At 36.3% G+C, this 24,059-nt stretch overlaps 1 protein-coding gene across 8 annotated transcripts in view; it reads left to right on the top strand.

Moving 5' to 3' along the window:
• LOC105835071 (neural cell adhesion molecule 2) overlaps positions 1 to 24,059 on the top strand; it is a 237,225-nt gene that overhangs the window by 110,336 nt on the left and 102,830 nt on the right. Inside the window, exon 1 of one of the 8 annotated variants that reach the window (XM_028195181.2) lies at positions 13,688 to 14,004. The exons of 4 other annotated variants lie outside the window; for them this stretch is intronic. The gene's annotated coding sequence lies outside the window, so the exon portion shown is untranslated. Of the gene's footprint in view, positions 1 to 13,687; positions 14,005 to 24,059 lie in introns of those variants that run through there. 3 more of the 8 variants (XM_012678034.3, XM_012678036.3, XM_012678035.3) reach the window with 3 other exon arrangements.

Genomic DNA, 24,059 nt, shown 5'->3' with positions numbered 1-24,059 from the left:
TTAGCGCTGCACCAACAACAATTTTTGACATTATAAAGAGAGGGGAGAAAAAAATCATTTCTCTCTTTAACATATTTATTTATTTGTGTATATTTTACTTTTTTTACCGGAGAAAATAATTTAAAAGTTTACAGTTCAGTTTTGAGCGTTGACTTCTTTAAAGCCAGATCTTTTCAGCAAGTTAGTAATTAGAGAAAACTCTAACTCGTTGATATAACTTTCCTCAGAAAATTAATAGCTCCGTATAAGTTCGCGTTCGCTAAATTGGCAGATTTGTGAGAAACTGAGAAATGAACTCGGATAAGAAAACGTGAAATATTCTCAAGTCGCATGCTAAATTCTCGTCAAGCTCTCGCGATACGTATCATAAGCGATACTTTGAGCGACGTCGGGGTGGGAAAAGCTCTCTTATCAACGGGAGACAGCATCCGGACGGGAAACGGCACGTCGCGCGCATTCAGATGACGCAGTCCGTCTTCGGATAGACGTGGACCGATGGCCGGCAGGGAGAATGACTGCGCGGAGGTACCGCTCATAGGGATGGCGTATTAGAGGGTTGGCGTATGAAGGTAAGGTGTGTAACGCCGCTCTTCCGGGCAACTTATCTCCGTGGGCTGCGGCTGCCCGATGGGGGACGCGGATAAGTCGCGTACACGGTGAGAATGGCGCGAATGAAATAAATAAGAGTCAACGAGAAAAAGCTGTGTGGAGGATGGCCTTTTAGAGTGAGGGGTGAGACGTGCGAGACGGCGATATCCCGTGGGCGGATAAGGAGGGAGCGCGGCGCGCGGTAAATGCGAGACGCAAGATGAAATGGAATTTCTGTCGGTTGGGTTAGATAAACAGCCGCAATTTCGCTCGCGCGACAGAAGCCAACCCGAACGACGACGACTACTACGACGAGACGCACGTTTTTCCACCTCCTGCACGCGAATCTTTTCTTTCCTCCCGCCGTTATTTTTGGATCTCGCCGTACCTTGTTTCGCTTAGAATGCAACTTCTCCGCGCTTTATCTCGCGTTACATCGCCCCTTTTATTACAATCGACTCGACCGATTCGCCCTTTTATCTTTCTTATTTCCTCTCTTCCTACGTTTCTTGTGTCGTTGATCCCGCATCACCGCTGAAAAGCAGCGTAGCTGCCGCACGCAACGTTTTGTAACTGTGTAGAGGCGCACATTTACTTTTCTTCGAATGTCGATCTCGTGCAGCCATTTGATATTTTCTTCCCATCTTCTTCAATCTCTCCTATCTTTTTCCGCTTTCTCTTACGTCTGTAGATCCTCCTGTATCCTTATTTCTTTTGTGCAGGGACTATTCTTATTCGATTGAATGTTTGCAATTGATTTTCAATTCGCTTTTCGTGCGCTCGAAATTCCCGGCTGTTTTGTTCATTCACGGCTCAAATTGTATGCGTCCCGCAATTAAATTACCGGATGCAGATTTTAACTGTTACATTTAAAACTGTTGCAAGCAATTCTATTGCTAATGAAAATCTTTAATCAAACGAAATTAATCGTTATCTTAGGCGAGATTAACAAATTAACATAAACGTAAAACGCGATAATAGCTTATTGTTGAAAATTAATTTGAAATACAAGAAATAAAAAATATTCGATGTATGTTTAGTTTACAGCATTAAATATGTCATGGGAACAACAATTAAAAGTATGGGAACGCACACAGTACACGAAACATCAGATTCTAAATAATTCAAGTAACAATAAGCTATAATAATCGTACTATTATTTCTTTACCAATTCTCGAGTTTGAATATTATCTCGTACTACATTATGGTTTTTTCGTTAATTTGAAAGTTATTACTATTCCCAGGAATTTGAGTGCGAGGAGTAATATACGACCCTTATAGAAATGTAATACATTATTAAATTGTAGCAGTATTAAATTGGCAGCAATTAATACGTATTTAGAGTATTGAAAGCACTGTTGTTAATACTTTTAATATTTAAAATAAGTAATAATTACCAGCAAATTTAACATTGCAGTATTACATTTCCATGAGGAAAATGGCTGGATTGAATGATTTCGAGTTATTAAAATTACGTAATTTTATTATTGCAAGAATTTGGAACAGAAGGTAATATTAATAAATTTACATTAATGAACGATTAAAATAAGAGATAGCTATTTCTTTTACAAACAGATTATTAATAGTTAAACTATTATATAATACATTTACTTGCAGAAACGCAAGCATTGAAATGAATGTAAAATTAATGTAACGAATAAAATATTTGATTGAATTTATAGGGATTGCGATTTATATACAATTAGGAATATTTCGAAGCAATCGATTGAGTGATCAAGATAAAAAAAATCTGTGCATGAAACCATCTAGTGTTACTAGATTGCTTCGTTATAAAGAAATATTTCGGCTTCATACAGTTTTAGTTTACATACAGCGCGTTGCTGTTGACATTTATCGCCGTGCTATCATTCGTGCTCCGAGTTTTGAACAGACAAATAATCTCGTGAACCATTACATGTGTTGCCACATTATTATTTTTTAAAACATGATTGCGCAGCAAATAATACATGTAGTAGGACATTCTTTGCCAATAAGGCTGATCAATTCACCCGAGATTGATAAATTTCTAAATAAAGAACAAATTAATACAAATAAACAATGGTATTTTATTTCAATGGAGTAAATGTTAGAAAAGAAAGAAGAAATTACGAATTCAAATGCTAGATGATAAGAATTATAAATTATTACTTCTTGATATTTATATTATACAATATAATTATTTCTGTAAATTCGTAAATATCATGCATCGCGCTTTGAATTTGTCGGATTAAATGTAATTTGCCATTTTTCGAGTTGAAAGCGTGGCGCACAATATACGAAGAGTTGGTTACGTGTATAATTTTACAGAAAGCCGTACCGTATGTATTAATAATTTGAAATACAAGAAGGAGAACGGTCAGCGTGAATTTAATAAAGTATTAAATATTTCGACATTAAATATACTGGCACGCAGCTTAATCTGTTTTATTTATTAATATTTCGTTAATATTACTTTTTATAAGTAGATCAAAATATCTTTGATAATTGATCGTCACGTTGTTACAAATATTTTATTGCATCAGCTAATACTGGCTTATTACGATAAATTATCTTTCTAAAATTTACTCATCGAGCAATATTTAAAATGTAAAATAAACACATTATTTGCTTATTTATTTCTTAATATCTATACATTACGCTTGCATATTTTGGTACCAAAATCTGCTTAAATATTTATCCTAATACTCTTTTGTCTTGTAGTGATGAGACGACTGACGAATACGTTCAATTTTTTAAAGTGAAGTAATAATTGTACAGTTTTGTTTTTCAGACAATATTGTCTTTTTTCCGGTGGTGGCTTTGATAAGGTGGGAAGGCCCAGTAGTATCCCGAACCTTAGCTAAAGATTTAGATACTTCGGCAAAAACATTCTTTCCGTGTAAAAACCACTCCGAAGGAGTTAACATATCTTCATCGTCGATTTAATTGAAAATAAACGAAGCTGGTTCGTCGCGTCAAGCGTTTACTTCGGAAGTGTCAAGTTATCGGACTAGAAGACTTTCTTTATCTCCCATTCGATTGAGTCCTATTTCGAGACCAGGAGTCCTTCGACATTTTGACAGGGACGCTCATTGAGCCGTTGCTTAAGGTGGTCATGATCATCGTTTCACATCAAGTGCACCGAACACGTGATGTCGGACCGCGTAGTGTCATGTTATCTGCAATGTTGTGCTCCAAATCGACTGATTGAGAACACATTTTATCTCCGGCAAACGGTTCAGCCCTAAACGGTAAGAATACGATCGATCGGGTTTGCTAGGTCGCTCATATTGTTGGGTGCCTATTTCTCTCCATCTCGTCTATCAGCCATTCTGAAGTGTACGAATCGCGTTTAATCTAACTTGACCGGAGCTTAGTTCCGTGCGTGACGGAAAGTAGGATCTCATTTTCTGGATTGTCTAGAATGTTAGACATCAACAATGCGTACCTTTTTCTCTCCAGAAAACAACTCTCCGAAAAGAGAACTTTTTCTCTTGTCACATATGTACGTATAAAATGATATCCAATAAAAATGGAGCAAATCTATATAAAGATAATATCTATATATTTTTGGAAAAAATAAAAAGTATAATAAAAATTATCGTAAAAAAATTTCATACAGTTATACAATTTTTTTTTTAAGAAACGATATAAATATGTAGATTTTATAAAAATTTAATTATACGTGATTGTGACAATTTATTCGCAGATTAAATCGCCGTGAACTTATCAAAGCTTATCAGCAATATTTGCTCCAGCACGAAAAATATTTCTTTATACAATCTTAATGATCTATTCGTAGCTTGTCTCCTAGCCCTTTATCTTAAGTTAATTATTCAACTTCTTAGCTTTTTTTTTTCATTCTTTTATCACTAATGTTCTCGCAGCTTTACATCTCTTTCGTCCTTATCTTCCTGCCAATCGTACTTTGTCTCCCTTGCCCTTCTTACCCTTCTACCGCTCTTGATTCATGCTCCTCATTGATCTTTTTCACTAACGAAATCTCGTTCTTCATCTCTTGCGTTTTTACATCTCGGCTTTCGCAATTTCTTTGTACTCTTCACATTTGCATGCATCCCGTTTCCCTCTGACGTCATTGACATTACTGATCGAGTCCGTTCATAGTCGTTGTGAGTGAGAGCGATTACGTTCAGGCAACGTGACAATTCAATGCTGCAATTTACGAATCTCGAGCCGAACGATTTTTACACGATGCATTTCTATTCGACAAATTTTCAGCAGGTCCATGAAACCTATCTGCGGGATTTGCCGTGGATGCTAGAGCGGAAACATTTGTTACAACGCTCGTAAAACAATCGGTTTCGCGTTTATTTCGCGCCCTTGCATTACGAATTCGCTTCAGTTTGACCGTACCCCTAATATGTTCCAAAACGAGGTATCTTCGAGCGAGCGTCTACGTGGTTTGTTTGAAAATAGCGAATGCATATCCTGCTTCGACCTAATCGTCGTCGCTAAATGACAATACCGCAAAGCACGGTTTCAAGCGTTTTCGCATCTTGTTCTTTCCTTTCGCGCTATCCTTCTCTCTCTCTTTTCCTACTTGGTGACAGCATGTAATGCGCTTTTTCGCCTGTCGCCGACCTACATTGCATCTCTTCTTTCTTCGTTTTCGTTCGTGTAGAACGGAATTCCTTAGCGATTTACATCCCGCCGCGCGAACCGTTTCTGACGACAACCAAACACTGTGTTTCAGCTATGTCTCAGCTATGCGCCGAGACCAACACACGCGCGCGCGATTCTTGGTCTCGTGCCTCGGTCCCACGTCCGCATAGCTGTTTCCCTCGCCCGTATACGTACGTACTACACGAACGCATGCGGAAGCTGCCGCCGTTGTCGTGGTATTTTGCGGGAGAGCGATTGGCAAGGAACGGATTTCCACGTTCAAGCGCTCAGTTATCCAGCGTGCGATGTATCGGCGGATGCTACGATCGTTCCAGCGTTATCCCTGCGCGTTTTCCCTCGAAACGATTCGGTCATCGAGAGGTCAACTCTTTTTTTGTCACATTCAAGTAGACGGACGACTAAATAATAATTCATTTTAAACTTCCACAAATTCGTCATATTTATATTAACATACGTAATATTTTTATATTAACACACTTTATTTTTTAATTTTTCTTTTATCTCAAATGTAGCAAATAATACATATGTGAAACTTAAAAAAAATTATAAATTACACGTAATGTATATTCGAGATGTATTACAGAAATAATATAATATGTCGTTTTTAGGATTATGATTGTTTTATAGGTTTCACACGAACATCATGTTTCTAAAACTTTTTAACTTTAATGAAAACACGAAGAAAATCTTATATGTAATTTTCTTCAATTATAACTATAACGTATATGTTTCCTTTTATCTCGTGAAAATAAATTGGAATAAATCTGTCCCGCGAAGATTCTGAGCAGTGCGATGCCACACTCGTATATCGTCCAATTTTCTCTCCGCGGTCCAAATGCAGATCTCGTGCACAGAATTTACGTATTTGGATGCCCGGCATTCGCGTCTGATGCGCCTTACGTGTGAAACCAGCGAAAATACATCGCGTGCTCGTGAGAAAAAGTTGGTAGATCAGGCATGATCTCAGCCGTATGACTTTCAAATAAACGTTACGGCTCGTTCATGGGATCGTATTGTTCTTTATAGTACTTTCGCGTACGCTCTTCGTCAAGCTCTCCTTCATCTCCATAGTATGGGCCGTTTGTCAGACACGTATCTGCCATCATACGTAACTGTGCGTACTTTACGAAACGCTTCAGAAAATCCTCTCTTGTTGAATTGCTGCTCTATATTTATTTTACCGTAAATCAACGATAAAAAAATTGGTAAACCACGGTTCCTCGATTTCACTCTTGCATATACGTATTCCTTCCGCAAAGATATTGATTCCGTGCGAATTAAAATTCAGCATGAGGTGGAGTTTTCCAGGAGTTATCGATCAAATTTAAGAGAATGTAATTTAAAAATGTAAAGAGACTAAGTAAAGCATGTAGATTGGGGATTTCCATTAAAGTGGGGCAGAAGAAATAACTTTTAAAAATTACATAAAAATTTATAATATTCTCCTTTCAAGAATCTGCACGTTTCTCGAAATGAAAAAGCTGATGTATATAACGAAAATCTATCGACAGCATCATAAAATTTATACGAGGAAGAAATGCCAAATGCAACTGAACAATTGTGTGGCGAGTTCTTTGTACAACAATCTCACGAACAGCACCATATTCTTTCGCAAACATAACTCGTCGTGGCCGAAGAAAAAGTACTGCTCAGTCTCGATTGACGTACTTTCGCTCGGCGAGTTTTCCACCTCGTCATCGTACAACGAAAACTTCGTAGTTTGTGATAACTTCGGAGGTCGTCGTGGCTCTCGGAAACTTTCACGGTCAGTCCACGTATTCGCGGTTGGATCGTCCGTCCGTTCGTTAGCCAACTCCGTCCGTTCTCGAGCGTCCTACTCGCGAAGTGCCCTTTCGGTACACCCTTAGCGAAAAAGCTTTCCGCGTCCTGGGTAAACGTTTTTACGATGACCAGATGTCCTGACCGATCTCGGTTGATTAACTTGCACGACCGCTCGCTCTAAATCGAAACCGCGAACACATCGTACGGCGCCGCACGGTTACGTTGGCAGTTTTCGTTGCCAATCCGATGCACTCAGGTCCGAAGGATTGAATTTCGGATAAGGCAGGATCGTTGCAACTTTTAATTTTACTAAAGCAACAAAATTGTCATAAGAAAAAAAAAGCGGAGGAATCAATAATTATCCGTACTCTATTTCTGAAATTATTGTAGAAAACTTATATTTTTCTCTCGTTAGAAAGAGAAGTTTTTGCGTGATCGGCCACGCAGGTACCGCATCTTTCACTCGTTGGCCAGCAATATTGAGCAAGTGCATATCGTGATTCTCGCGAACCGACGAGTCACCATCACATCATTTGTTTGGTCCACTAAAAGAAGTCTTAAGGGATCATCTATTTTCTTCAGAATAACATGTGAAAGATGTGGTACATGCGTGGCAATCGAAAACTTTTTTTTATCCTAAGTTTTTCCAAGGTAATACATAAATAATCTTGTGCAGTGCGCTAGATTAAGTACGTCGAATATTAAGGGGAACCATGTGGCAAATGATATGTCCTCCATGGTAGTTATAATAATAAATGATTGGGACTCACCCTCGTACACACGTATCTCTCTAGAAAATAATTAATTATTAACTTCATATTTTTTTGACATCTAAATAAAATTACAATGAAATTACAATTATTAAATCTGGAATCACATTGGGAAACAGGATAGACCGTCGCATTGTTCCACATTTTGTGTGGCAGTCGACTTGCAATGACAAAGGGCCTCCTTAGACGTCATCATGCATTATATCGCACGCTGTGAATGTTATAAATTATTCAGGAGTGACAAAGCCGCGGTGCTGTCGTTTGCGCTCCTGAAGCTCGGATTACCGTGACCAGGAGGACGCCTTTCTTTATCCGCGCTTCCTTTGTCGTTAGCGAGAGATCTGCTCATCGGGTTTCCAATACGGGACCCTTCGAGACATCTCATTCCCCAGGCGAAACTTCATTATTCACCCGCATTCTTCACCTTCGCGGCGCTGTCTTTGAACAAATTCGTCGCGAGAGGACAGCCGGTCCTAAAGAGTAACACGCTTAACGGGTCGTTTGCGAATCAAAGCTATATCAGAGACGGCGGCGGCGCCGCACTTTGAACGCGAGAGTCTCCTGAATATTTTATTGTCCGGTATTACGGCATAATGAGGCGCTCTTTTATACCCCGATCAGAAAGGGAACGGAGAACGTCAGTTATCATGGAAATTCGCGAATTATTCATTCCTCCTCTGTAAATTCATTCATCGCAACGAACCGTTAGATTTTTCCTGCTCCTTTAACTAAATAATATCAGCCTTACTCTGTAGCCCGAGAATCGGGATATTTCATCGCGCGTTCATAATTAAAGTGAAATTTATAATTAAAAGTTTTCGGTATTTCGAGCAACTGATCGATAACGAATCAGATAAGGACGTTAAAACGGATTAAAGAAAGATGGGAGGGACGAAAAATTGCGCTGTGTCAACAAATTCGGTAAACCGAAATCGACTTGTAAATGCAAATATCCGTCTCATCCGTCACGCGACATACAGAGATATAAACGGAATTTTTTCGGCTCTCGCGGGACCGCCAACGAAAAATTGCTCCGCGCGTCAGCGCAAAAATCTGTTCCATGCCGTCGAAAAAAGGTTTGTACCGCGAAAGTTTATACCGAAATCAAAAAAATAAACCATAATAATCTCGCGATATGAAATTTTTCCTCGTCCGCGCGCGCAAATGAGATTTTTCGCCGAACTTTTCAACTGATCGATCGGAAACCGACCTGACGAATTCGCGTCACATCGCGCGCAAATGTGCCGCGTGAAATGAGTCTAATCTGATCGCGGATTCTCTCGCGATGCCCGGATGCAAGGAGCGAGCTCGTTTCGCCGGGGTAGAGGGGAAGCGAAGGGAAGGGAGTCGCCGGTACATTCTTAATTAATTGAAGCCGGCGCGAGGGGAATCGCGAGCGAAGCCTGCAGCTTGCAAATCCAACGCGGCGGAGACGAATCGTCTGACGATGTTGGCAATTAGCGTAACGCAGTTTCATCGCACGCGACCTTCGATCTGCTGCACGATCGCGGATAAACTCGCCGTTGCCCTCTGTAATCGAATCGCTCGCGTTGCGTCTAGTCCGCCGGAGAATCAACGCCATAAACTAATGCCGCTCGCACCGGAGACGGCCAATGCGATTATACCCTGGCTCTATAACCGGAAGGCGAGAGCCGTCGAGAATCCGATTAGGGCGCTTTAAGCGTGATCCGTTGGGAACAGGTGTCTTCGGGCGCGATGATTTATAAATGACGACAAAACGGCCGAACGAGGGTTTGTGTTATTTGGCGATCGAAACGGCTTGCGCGATGCGACCCTCGGGGGTAATCGATGTAACATCAGGGACGATTTGGACAGAAGCTCCCTTCAAAAAGAAAAACCTTATTCATTTAGACGCGTATATGCACGATACAAATATATTTTATACAGTATTTTGTTTATAATATTTATGTACAAAATTTTATATATAATATTTACATGCAATATTTCAACTTAATTGATTTAAAGGTATATAAAATACCCAAACAACTTAAAAAATCTGATTGGTAAATTGTGGGAAGGACGCATTTTGTACTTCCTGTTGCTAAAACTTTTTTCATGTCTGTGCAGAAGAATCATTCATCTAGAAAAAAGAGAAAAAAATATATATGTATAATAATAATAATATGATAATAATATTGTGATAACTAGAAAAATTTATATACAAAGGTAAACTAAAAAAAAAATCCGAGATCTGGCGTATGGCTGTTTGATTTCTCAAAATAAATATCAAAACAAAATGCGACATTCTCAAAGAGAAGCACCATTCTGCAGGAATCGCGCTGCTGAACGGTTGCGCAGTAATCTCAAAGCGAGAAAGAGCAATGTTGGTCCTCATCCCAAGGCGGATATATATTCGAGTATGATACAAGATTACACGGAGGCTCAGAAGTGCGGGGGTAACGCCGAGAGATCGAAGCCGAATCGACTTCGGCAAAATGCGCGACGACCCAGATTCACGTTCTCAGTGTACCTCAGTCGCGCTCAAAGTTCGTAAAAATCGCCAGGCGGGAAGTGATGGAATTCGAAAGACGTCATCACTTCGTCGCCGTTGCCGTTTATAAGCTGCGCGACGTCAAAGGCGTGTGCCTTCGGTGAGAGTAAAGGGAAAAGATAAGGGGAGGGGGGAGGCACGCGCGCGTCTCGAACGCTTTCGAACTTCCGTCGCATTTGTCGCTCACGTAATGGCCACCGAAGTTTCATACACGTGCGTATCCATCCCCCCCCCTCCCCTCCGTTTCTCGCTTTTTCATGGGATTTACATGTTGTTACGTTCACACTTTCGCGCTATCTTTGCCTTCGCAATTCACCGCGCGAGGTTTTCCTCCTGGGCGAAATTGAAATTTCCACGGTGCGGATATAAACGTCGCTCCTGCTGGCATTCTATTTGCATATATTTGTTACGCGAAGGGTTGGGTATAAATAAACGTAGATCTTTCCCTCAATTTATCTAGGTTTTCGAAAAAGAAAAAGACGCTTTTTACATGACGTTAAACTTTTCTTAAATAAATATAGATGTGCTCCGTTAGGAAGCGGAAGTATCCGTCAATCTACCGTTCATTTTTTTGCAACGTATCTTCCATTTAATTAATTTTCGATAGGTCAAATCGGCAGAATTATTAAATGGCATAAAAATAAACGTTCTTTATTTTTATATTTATATAGAGACGAAATTAAATGTTTCCGGTAAATAGCAATTGTCGAACTCACTATTGTATTTTGATTGCCTATTATTAATAATTAACTTGTTAATTATAAATAATACTTTATCGCATAAATCACAAAAATGAAAAAATAGTTGAACATAGGGGGTTAAATTAATATAGTGCTTCTCTAATGACAAAATCGATAGCTGTTACTTTTTTTTATGATTTTTCAATGATTGCTAAATAACTATCAATTTTTAATGGTCATAAATACTCGATATCTGCCTACATTTTCGACTGCCTACATTTCGTTTTATTTCATACGAATGATATATAAATTGCAACGATTACTGTTATTTCGACACGCTTTCCAATATAGCGTTTGCTGACGCCCTACAAGTAGCGTGTTTAAGGAACATCAAAGATTTCAGAGGATAATCAATCAACAAAGTCGGGTCGCATTTTGAGCGGCCACGATTGCCGAAAAAAAAAAGAGGGCGTCTTCGGTAAACCGCGGCGGCCACGAATTTTTAAATCTTAATTGCGATGAAATGGTGTGTAATGACGTGAAATATTGCCCAGAGAAAGATGCTGACTCTTATTACGGCCGAGCGGGCTCTGAACCTTTTAATCTGAAGCCTCCCGGCCCCGATGCCGGCAAGAAAATGCTGACCCGCCAGTTCCATTGCCAATCTGTTACGGTCGCGAGAGAGTATTTTCGCGTGCGTCCTTTTTTTTTATCCTCCATCGCGAATTTTCCTTGGCCGCCTAACATCATCATCTCCTGGCAACGAATTTTCGCGCGCGATTTTTCCAATATTTTTATTGCAAAACGCCGCGCAAGCGGGTCGTTAACGTCGTGGAAAATCGGCGTCGATCCCCGTAAAAACAATGAGAGAAATATAGCCGGAAGCCAGCTAATTAAATCTCCGCAAATTACATAAACGCTCTGCAGTGCGCACGGTTTTCTTTTATCTTTTATCTAAATAAATGTTTTGTCTGAAATGCCGATATTTTTAAGATTAGCTTCGAGAATTATTCAAAAAACATGATACAGTTGTTTTAATATTTATAATATAATATAATATAATATAATATGATTTTTATACACTTATACGACTTATTTTCATGTAATAGACATCAATACAAATTAAATGTCCAACGATAAAACTGAAGTTTTATTTTTTTTTTGTTTTTTCATATTTCAAAGAAGAGAGAGAAGACAGAAAATTCGCGCGTTACCTTCGTTCGCGGAATTTTCGTGGACGTAACGGTATCCGGCTCGTTGCCAATTAAGCGCGGACGACTCGTTAGCGAGGAAGCGACTCTCGGTGGCTTTATTTTAATCTCAAACAATCAAAAGCTTCGACAACGTCGACTGCATTTTATCATCTCACGCAATACTTTGTTTAACGTCGCAGAGAGTCGCATTTACACACACTGGTTAACGTTCTTATTTATTCGGCCGTCATAATTATAACGCCCTTGCGTTGTGTTTAATGGGACGAATTTCCCAGTGAAATGTCGCGCCTATACGCGGGGCGCATCGCTCCGAAAATCCAATTCCCAGCGAATATACAAACGGTAACATCCGCAGGCCCCACTTGACGCATTAATTCGAAAATCACGGATGGCCGATCAACCCTGACACGTGAATTGACCGCGACGCAGGCTACCTTTTTTTATAGTAAATCGCGACAATGGAATCATTATTATTCAAAAACGTTGATGGCCTAAAAAAATGTTTTACAAACGTAAAATTTCATGTATGAATCATAATAGATGGTAGGACGAAGCGTGATACATTTAATATTACAAAATTATTTTATATTTATTATTTCTTGATCTTAGGAAGCTTATTAAACAAGTGGTCATAATCCTCAACATTTATTAAGCTTGTGTGTATGATTTATCAATATTGAAATTATGTACTGAATTTTCAACACATTCTTAATATATTGTTTTTAGCATATCCTTTAAAAAAATATTTATTCTAACGAATTTTTGGACAATTCTAGGCAAGCCACGTTTTTGGGGGTATTTGCAACAATTATATTGTTATAATTTAACATAACCAGTGTTAATTTGGTGGTCGAAGCTTTAAACATCGTTATATTTAAATAATGTTATAGATAAAACAATAACAAGAAATGACTCAAAGAGATAACATGCATGTTTTAGAGATCAGTATTTATATTTCATATTTAATTTTTATGAACAGCGAAAAACAGTGACGTGTTTCTGTAATGCTCATTTTTTAAATTATATTTCTTTTTATATTTGTAGAAAAACAATTCTAAAGTAAATTCTATACAAGAAATCTCTGACTTATAAATTCTTATAAAAATTAAGAATATCTACTGTTAATCTGTTCGTTAAAAGAATTCACTTTAAAGTTACGAAAATCCTTTTAATTTACTTTAGAAGAGTATAAAAATAAAAGAGAAACTTCCTTAAGTTAAGAATACGACTTCGTCGATGTAAACGAGAGATAGTTTATTAATCCTAATGGCATCGCAATTTGGTTAATTAGCAATTGCTTACATCGTCATTTCATCAGTCGAGTATTGAAGCAGTCACAAACAGAATTGCTATCAACTGCTAATACTCCGCATAATTAGACGATCGTCTTTGATCATTTCCTAATGATCGTCAGATTGATACACCGGCATGCCTCGGTGGCAGTTCTCACTGATCCTCCAGAGGGTCCAGGAAGACGCGTGGGTGCACGCGGCAGAATCGTAGGTGGACGGGGCGCAGGCGCCATGCCCAAAAGCGATCGTCAGTCGTCGGCGGAAGCTGAAACGCGCGGCTTCGGGACCACCGCAAACGCAAACGTATGGCGTAGTAGCCTACGGCGTGACAACGTCGACGCAGGTGTACACATTTTGCGCGCGCCAATTATCGACGAGAGCCGGCGTTTCGGGCTCGCGGTAACGACCCGGCCGCAGGACAACGCTCTGAGAAGGATTTTTTTTTTCTATCGCGCAGTGCGTCGTACATAAAACCGGGAGCGCCGGGATCCAGAATATAGAAAAAGAATAGGATCCGCTGTTGAAGGCTATACACGCTTCGAAGTGAGTACTGTGAGCTCTAATTCTCTTAGAAAATTTCAACTTATTTGAAGAGACATTGACTTTGACCGAAGTGCAGGTCCCTGACATTGATAAATTGGAAAGGGAGATTAATAAACATCTCACAGTCGTTTCGTTATAAAGTAATAGTACAATGAAATGTGACTTTTATGATATTTATTTGATATATTTTTGCATTGCCAACTACGTTTAATATTTTGATCGAATGTACAGCCAGTTTTAACAGCTAGTTAATACGGCGCCATTGCGTGTGTCGCGCGCGCGCGTGTGTGTGTGTGTGTGTATGTGTTCGCGGCACACGTGATAAATCGCTATATTCATAGCATTGGCCTGTTAAATGGTAGAAATCGCGATGGGGATAGTATTAAACGAAAGTAGAGCTTATCAATTTACAATAATCAATGATCATAATATTTTATTTAATAGAATTCGCGCGATATTAATTTCCCAAAATGTATAAATCCCTCTCTTTTTGATAAGCCACAAAAATCTTGGTGATAAATTTATTTAAAAAATTTATTTATATCGATAAATTCAATGCGGTAAATTTATTTATGCAAGAAACGTGACGAGAAACGCAAATGAAACATCTTTTATGCAGTCACGTAATTGTTGAAAATCGGGCTAAATTTTATTTTGTACATTATTTTAGATATATCAAATTATTAAAAAAATGACGTTATTCGAGTTAATCGATTCGAACGACTAGCTGAAAGCTTGCCTTTTATTTGTGACTGCATTTATTATTTGTATGTGATTCTTTCTTTTATTACTATATTGTCGTACTTAATAAATTTTTTATTATTGTTATAAATTTATTACTATTACTATTGTTTCAAATTTGTAATATTAAATTTCGGTAGAACGTTTAATATTGAAATGTCCTAACATCGCACAGGAAATATCGTCAAAGTTTACAATTTAGATACAGATCGTGGTACAGTGGTACTTTATATGCTGCTGCATAATGTCGCCGCGAGTGTTGACCATATCTAGAATCTAATCAGTTCATTCGATTTCCTGGCGTATGAATTGCGGTAGCAGTAACTACTGCTCGCTGTTGAAATATGTCTGACCACGAACGCCGTAACTACTGGCCGGCATAACTCGAGATAAATCTCCTCTTCTCAAGGTAGTTTATTTTCTACTAGTGAAACTCGCAGATCCAAGCATTCCTATCAATCCACGTATAAACGCATATTGTACTGTTAATGTTATTTAACGAGAAAATATGAATGCGGAAATTCCCCGAATTTATTGTGCAAAATTTAATTGTGATATCTGGGCATCGCGGAATGTCTTTATTATAAATTACATTTTAACACAGTAATTACAACATATTCCAATGCTTTTAGGATTCGTTATTTTCTGCAAAATTGTGCATGTATTATTTGTTTGTTAATGTTTTTTTTCTGTTAAAGTAAAAAAATAGAATGATTTAATTTATATAACTTTTTATTTTGCGTCCTAGATAATCTTGAAAGATGCAGACAATTAAAGAAATAAATCTTATAGACCAATAATCATTATCAACCAATAATATAATCGATAAAAATTATTGAAATAGAACTTAATTTTGATACATAATGTAATTGCAAAAAAATTAATTGAATGAAGTTCTCTAAAATCAATGCGTGGTTTTATATAAATTTAAAGCACAATTAATAATTATTATATATAATATAATAATTGTAATAATAACTACTTATTATAATAATAAGGACATATGTAATATGAAATATTTACTAAGTACGATAATTATCTGTACGATAATCAAAATATTTAACTGTGTAATTGTTAGTTAATTATACATTAACTAATTATAATAATTTAAACTTGCGTGTACTAGTAATTAACATCTATACTGTTTATAGTGGCATATGTATTAATAATAATTAATAATTATACTGATAATATAACATCTGCAATAACATAACAATAGATTTTTACGCAAAGCGTAAGCGAGTATACAAAATGATTTCTCAATAAGCTGTGTATGTTATTATTGAAACTTAGTAAGAAGATTACGCAAAGACGTAACAAGCTCTAAAAGGAGCAGAAGCTTTTAAAGGATTAATTTCCTGCCCGTAATTAGTTACAGGAATTGTAGCTTCCATGTGTGCAGGTATTTGTTTTACTTCCCATGTTACTTCGTCAGACTTGTTACGACACCACAATTACGGTACTAACACAAACTTTATAATCAGCTACCGAAAACTGGAGAACTGTAACGACATGGTCACTTCGTACGTGATAATCATAATAGTCCGGGAAATTGTAGCATCGTGAAATGATCAAATCAAAGACACAGTCATACCTTGGAAATTTATCGATATTTTTCTAGAATGAAATATGAAACTACGTATCGTAAGTACTTATTTAATTGACGAATTAGAAAGAATTGCTTTTAAATATCACAAATTATTATTAAAGTTATCTCCAAACTTTTTAAATTTCTTTTACATTGAATTACATTGATTGAGGTTGATATTTTTTTAATAAAAATTTTGAGGCTGTTTCTTTTCGAATAAGAAATTAAAGAAGAAGGAAATTGATCCTGAAAAATAATCTTGCGACGCAAATAAATATAACACATTAATTTTTTTAATTTTGAATCATAAATGTGTAATTATAAAATTTGTATACATCAATGTTAGTTTAAAAAAATGTAATTTTCAAACATTTTCTTGATAAAAAAAACTTTTTAACTTTTTTTCAAAGGAAAAATTGATTTGTAAGAAGAAAAGTGCTAAATTAAAAATATTTTATGTACTATGTATCAGAGCTTAGAGTAAAGTTGCTACACTGACAAAAAACTTTTTGTTGCCAAAACAAAAGGAGGGATAACTAAGAGGGAACAGTTACCATTGCAAATCATTTGTTATTTTAAGAAACATATTGTCTGAGATACAAATCACATTTGCTCACTTAGAGTTCAATGGCTCAATAACAAGTCAAATGTAAAAAATCAATGTACATTTACATTATAATGTAATTAAATATGAATATGTAATATATGATTTTTAAATTCTTGTTTCCGTATATATATATATTAATAAAGAAGTGATAGAGAATAAAGGAATAATATACTTAAGGGAGGAATACTACTGTTTTATACTACTGTTTCATACTACTGTTAACTACTTCTATATTTGAAAAATATTTTTGGAAAAATATAAAAGCTTATAAACTTAAAACTTATTCTTTAATATTTAAATGCTTTTCACAATTTTTTCCAAACGTTAAAAAAGCCTTTTTGACTTTGACATATTTGCAAATCTATATAGGTATTAAAAAATTTCGTTTCACTGTTACTGTGATTGCGAAATCAGACACAAAGAATTGCGAAATCAGACACAAAGAATTGAAATAAAATATTCAGAATCTAATTGTACATAGTTCTCTTTTGAACTACAAGTTAAAAAATTGATTTTTTTTTAACAATAATTAAAAACAGATTTTTTCACTTTTTAAATCGGACTTTCTTACCGTAAAAATCGGAAAAAAATTAGAATTTTTATTTGATTATAGTTTGGACGAGAGAGACAAATGTTGTGAATATTTTCTAAAAATTTTGAGTCAATTGGATTAAAACTAAACGAGTTATTGTAGCAGCAATTTAAAAAAATATTGTTTCGGGAAAAAAAACACGTTAAAAATTCTGCAAACAATTTACTCTAATAAAAACTTTTGCAAGTCCCTTACCTTTAATCTGCTTCCTTTTTCACGGTTCAAATTATTAAAATTAAACTATACTTAAAAAATAAAAATCAATTTTTTTTAACCCAAAGACAATAATACATCTTTACAGAAACTTATAAAGTTAAAACTGTAACAATGCCATACATTTTACGAAAGAGTTGGTACCTTAACAAACCGCGATCAACGTGGCCAAATACTCGAATTACATTGAAATAAGTAATCGTAATTATCGGGGTCGCTCTGAGGAAAAAGAAAAAGAGTACGGAGGTGGAAAAAGTTTTAATCACGTCGCAACAACGGTTCGCAATTAATGGAAACTGGAAAAAGAATGGGTCAAGTTCGATGAGTTAGGGAATTGGCATACAGGAAACGGGTAATAACGTTATTACGATGAATTATAATTTAAATGGAGGTACAGATTGTTAACACACATACGTATACATATTAAAGATTTTAATGTAGTTGGCAAAGTTTCTTTAATGTGATATTATCTGATAGAATGAATTGAAACGTGTAAGAAAAATTCAGATAAAATACATAATTTTTTTAACATCCAATATTTTAACGTTTAAGATAATAATTTTCACAGTCAACTTGACAAAGTTCTTTTTCTTTAATTTTTTATCTAGAAAAATACGAGATTTTCTGAGTTCATAGGCATTTAATTAACACATAAATGAAAAATATTTAAAAAATAAAAATAATAAAGAATATAAAAATATTTTTAATAGATTACAAATATTGCAGAATTCTATAGGAAGGTACTAAACAATAAGGTGCTTGTTAAAATAAAAAGGATTTTTACTTTACAGCAAAAAAAATCACTGCAAGCACCTTAATAAAGCTCTCGAGCCTTTACGAACTCAATATTTTCCGTTTCCCATAAGACGTGTCGTACGTTAAAAAAAAAGGACCAATTTAATAATCGATAGCTATCTATACATATATACGAGTTAATAATAGCCTGTGCAGTGAAAATTCTATCCTCCCGCAGCTCTCAAATTCCACTCCAACCGACGACGATAACGGTAACGATTACGATAACATATACCGAGATAAATTCTGAGGTTTTGCGCTCATACATCGGCGGCGGAAACGCGCCTTTAAAGGGAGACCGTAGATAAGATATCTGCGATCGCGGTTTCTTAAAGTCTGACTTATCACCGCGAGAAGAAATGTGGCGAGGGAGAGTCCTTTAAGTTGACATCTCACAAAGCCGAGCGCAAATCAGCAGATGTCCAATGTATTACGAAATAAAGGATCTGACGTATCAGGTATATATATTTGGATGGTTTCCTGAACATTTTCATATCATAGAGGGATTTTGGGAAGAAGCATTAACATGGAAATCACGTTATAGGAACGTATTTTTAACATTTTTCGTTGTGCAAGTTTTATTTTGGGGTGTATAAAAGTACAAAAACAATTTTAACATATTCTTTTAAGTATTGATATAAGAACAAATTAAAATAATATAACAACAATGGAACAATATTCCTCATTACAAATATAATCTTAACAAAAATAAAATTTCCACATATTATTTTCAAAATTTTAATTTTAAATCAGTTTTTCTAGATAACTACTGCTTAACAATATAAATAAATTAAATATAAAATAGAATATGTTTGCTACACTTTATATTTTATTAACAAAAACATTTAAAAGTACTTACTTTATACGTATACTCAAATAATAAATGATTCTTTATAACAGCATAATTCTCGTTATTATTAAAATTGTAAGTATTATTACTCTTTTGATGTTCAAGCTACAAACTACGTATTCTACTTTTACAAAAATTATTTAATAATTTTACGAAATAACATGGTCAAAGATACAACTGATCAAAGAAACACTGTAAAAGACAGAAAGGAAAATTTTTATAATCGATTCCCTGTCATTTAATCAAAGTTACGCTGTTGAACAACTATCAAAGTTTTCGATATTGAAAATTTAATTCCTATCGTATTTTAGCACTTTGATGAACAACGCATTGACGAATTACACATCAAAATAATGAAATAGCATTCGAAACCATAATTGTGCTTTTAAAATTCAGTTTGTATAAAAAACTCTGCATTATCGGCCTCACTCCAAGAACGAGTCGAAGTGTGAGTGCGACGCCGCGGGCGAGCGCGGAGCGCGCGAGACGTCTGCCGATCGTCTTGCGAGCGGAATTCAAGTTGGCTTGGTTCTGGTCGGACGCTTCGTTTTTACGATCCTTGCAGTTTTGATATTCTGATATCATTTTGACTTCACTGCGATAATTGTGTGGCTAAATCTGATTGGGATAGAGTTGCGGCAGATTTCCTGTCACCTAAGGTCTAATCGGGGATCTGCCGAAAGGCGCGGATACGCGAAAAGCGCACACGCACTTTTCACTCTAACCAACGGTAAGCGCGTGCTACCACGCTTACGTTTCCTCTGGCTTTTCTCTTTGCCGCAAGGTGATAGAGTCCTTGTTCGACTCTTTTTTTTCTTTCTTCACATAATGGTAGAGTCCTAGTTCGACTCTCCTACTCAGAAATTAGCACGAGAATAGAGCCCTAGTTCGGCCTTTCATTACATTTAGATCATCACCATTATAACAACGGATCAACAAGACAGCCGACATTGCAGTTTGCCGAATCGCCATTAGAAACATCGCAGAGCGAGGGACGACCACACGACGCATTCACTACATCGAAGCAACCTTTCCCCATCCTTTCCCGGAGATACTTGATTCCTTCCCGACGCCTCGATTCCCGCCCTGGCATGAACTCACAGAATTTTAATTAGATTTCATCGAATTTATTTCCAACTTGTTAGCAATACTTAACGTTATGTTACAACTTCAATTTTAGTTCACGTAATAAAACCTTCTAAAATATTTCAGGAATTATTTACAGCTAGCAACCAGAAACATTAATACCCCCCTACACAGTTGTTACTACTAACTGAATTAAAATCGTGTTCATGTTGACAAATTTAAAACGCGATATATTTTGTATTCGAATTGTCGCGAAAAACGTGGTGAGTAAATTGGAAAAATAATGAAAAGACACGAAGCGAAACATGTCATTTTTTAAAATTGGTCTCTGACACCAAAACATTTATAATTAAATGTCATATTATTTAAGAGTGTTATTTAATTATTATGTTTAATTATCTCGTTTTAATAATATCTAGACAAAGCTTTATTGTACGCATATTGACAAGTAGTATTCACATATCCGAAAAATATTTTCGATCACAAATTCTTGACTTTTTTCCGTTATCTGATTTCACGATGAAATTTATCGGATATTTCAGTTTAGAGATTACTAGGCATGCGATCTGGACCATGTCGCCGTATCGCTGATGCGAGGGTGGAGTTTCCACTTGCAAATTGTACGTCACGCAATTCGTCGACGGTAGAAACTCATCGAGCAACGAGAATCTGGTAAATTTAGTTGCGATTGTGGAAAACGAGAGTTATACGACAAAGGAACTTCGTGCTTGCTGGTGGTAATTAACTGTATCGCAAAGCACTAAGCTATTTAGCGTGCTCGCTGTTAACAAATCGGTAAATTCCAAGACTACGTTTTTCGACCGCGTTTATCAAACGAGTCGAACGAGTACTTTCGTACTCGTATTGTGTGTATTGTGACTGAAACGCAGTCCCTTTTAGATCGAATCTCGCTTTATTTACATTTGACACAAAAGTATCCCATTTATTTATTATAAAATATATCGCCATGTGTGAATTTGCGATTTACTGAATGTACAGTTATTGCCGGGTCTTTTATGTATACATACATATATATCCATATTTATTTTATCCTGTTTTTGCTTTAGGCTCGATTTGACAATCGATGTGTCCCTCTCCCTCCCTCCTCTCTATCCATCTTTCTTTTTCCACTCTTCTCAAGTGCACCGCGAATACAGAAGTATCCCGCACGTATGTTTGTACATGGTAATGCATTCCATCGGTTCTAAACGCAAACAGTCCTTATCTCGGCGCTGCCATTCGTGAATTAAGTATCGCGCAGCAAGAATAAAGTGCACTCGGATACAAAATTAATTGCTAAAGTTTCTGCGCCGCGCGCTTACGAGCGCGCCTTTTTGCGGCGCGGCGTTTCGTATGCACCGAGTCTCGCCGTTACTTTGTAATTCGTGTTCTTGACAAATTACTTGATGAATATAAAATCAATCTTTCCCCTCCGCGAAAATTTTGCGGACTGGTTTAATTACCGGGTTATTTAATATTGAAACTTGAAAAGGGTTTCGACGAGATTGCCTTTAATAGGATTTAATTTGATATTTTATTATTTATTATTCAATTATTCAATTATTAGAGTATTTAAACAAAAAATTTTATAATAAAATTGCAATATATTAATATAATAATTTATTGAATACTTATTATTATTGTTATTTATTTGTATTATTTATTATATATATATGTGTGTTTTTAGTATTTTTTGTTAAAAATTCACCGATTAGAGCAAAAAGTATGTCTTGTGTATATTTTTTTTCATAGCATAGTTTAAAATATTACAGTCATTTACAATTTGCATTCTAATTTTTATAATAATAGCTCTATACTGTAATGTTGTTTCTCTTTCAACTTTAAAATATTTTCTCTATGTATGTATAAATAATTTTTTTCTATATAAAGATTATATTCTATCCCAGTATCTACTACATTGGAGTTTATGTTTACAAAGTACGAAGAAGTTATAAACAAATCGAGGAAAAGTCCGTCTTAAATTGACCGACAAACTCGCCATTAACAAACGGGAACAACGGTAATCGCTCGTGGGACACCCTCTACGGAAAACACGGCGGGCACCGAGTTAACCGCAAGTTAGCGAGGCGCACTTAGTATACCGTCGCTTTTTGCATCCCAGCGGTAAAACTCGCGAGCGGCACGATAATTTCATGCAAACGGCCGGCAACGACTCGCGCAACGAGCTGGCCTGCAACGAAACACCAACAGAACACCCACGAGTTATCGTTACCGTGCATCGCGGCAGCGATCGTGACTGTTGATGGTTTATGACGGTAACATCGCACGAGCGGACGATTCGCCCGAGCGTAACATAAAAATATCTTCCGCCGCTCGGGTCGCTTTTTAGCGGAACTTTGCCGCTTGACTTCTGTCGCTCTTGGATCGCGGCAAAGCGACGCGTGTTTTGCGGTGTCCTCATTAATGAGTACCTCTCGTAATTACACTCGTTATATTCTATTTGTCCCTGGCTAAAACGACAGAGAAATGACGAGCGTTTGCCCAAAAATCCATGTCTCCATTTAACCTAAAATCTCTTCTTCTATAGAGAAAGAAGAAACCTCGTCAGAATTTCTGATAATTTTTGGAAACTCTAGTCTTTTATAATCCGTTATATTTTTAAAGATTTCCGCGAATAATTCTGTCGGGAATCTTTTCTTTTTTTTTATCTTTAAATGCATGAATAAGCGAAATGGAAGCTTGGCTGTTTCTGGGAAGGATAAAATAGCTAACTTTTAATTAGTTGTGCGAGGATAAGGAACTTTTATTAAATCGATACGTAAAAGAAACTACTCTATTAATTTTGAAATTTAAATATTGTGTGAAATACTTGAAATTTTTGTAAATAATATAACGCGAATGAAACTCCTTTACAAACTTTCATCTCTGCGCTTGTGATGAGAAAGAAACGCTTATCGTTTAGAAATAGTGTTCTACAAATGAGTCATTCATTATAAATAAAATATGCAATGGGAGAGAGTAAATGGGAGAGAGAAGATTCTATTTTTTAACAAAATAAAATTTACAGTCTCGCACGGTCATACTTTCCTGTTTACCCTCATTATTCAACTTTTGCCAACACTACTGCAATTTACGTGTAGTTTGCTGAGTAGTTTCTGCGTAAAACATCGGGGGTGCTTTGTGCTATTCTCCTTGTAATCCGTCAATTTCAAAAGCGAGCTCTATACTTCTCTATTGCCCTTAAAATCCACTGAGAATTTTGTTCGTCATAGCTATACGCTATTTTCAATTATCCTTAAGCTGAGACTCGTGCACGCTGTTTCCGCGAAAATTAAGCCCCGCCAACTTTTCCGTTTACATGTATCATACTGAAATTTACGGGTATTCACTACGTACCGACGTTCATTGTTAAGTAATTTAGTTGCATCTTTAAAGTCGGTTAAAAGTTATTATTATAATAAAAAGTAAATGGTTCTGCATTTAAAATTTCAATTTAATAAACTGACAAATTTATAAATATATTTTAAGTAAAATGACAACATGTTTTTTGGCAAACCAAACTGAATATTGATTAAAACATATTTAAAACAATTTTGCTTTTATTTGTGATTTATTTGATTTT

This window comes from Monomorium pharaonis, chromosome 7 (genome assembly GCF_013373865.1).
Source record: "Monomorium pharaonis isolate MP-MQ-018 chromosome 7, ASM1337386v2, whole genome shotgun sequence".
NCBI classification, from domain to species: domain Eukaryota; kingdom Metazoa; phylum Arthropoda; class Insecta; order Hymenoptera; family Formicidae; genus Monomorium; species Monomorium pharaonis.
Note: the sequence above shows the minus strand (reverse complement) of the source record. Positions and strands in the feature narration are given on the sequence as shown.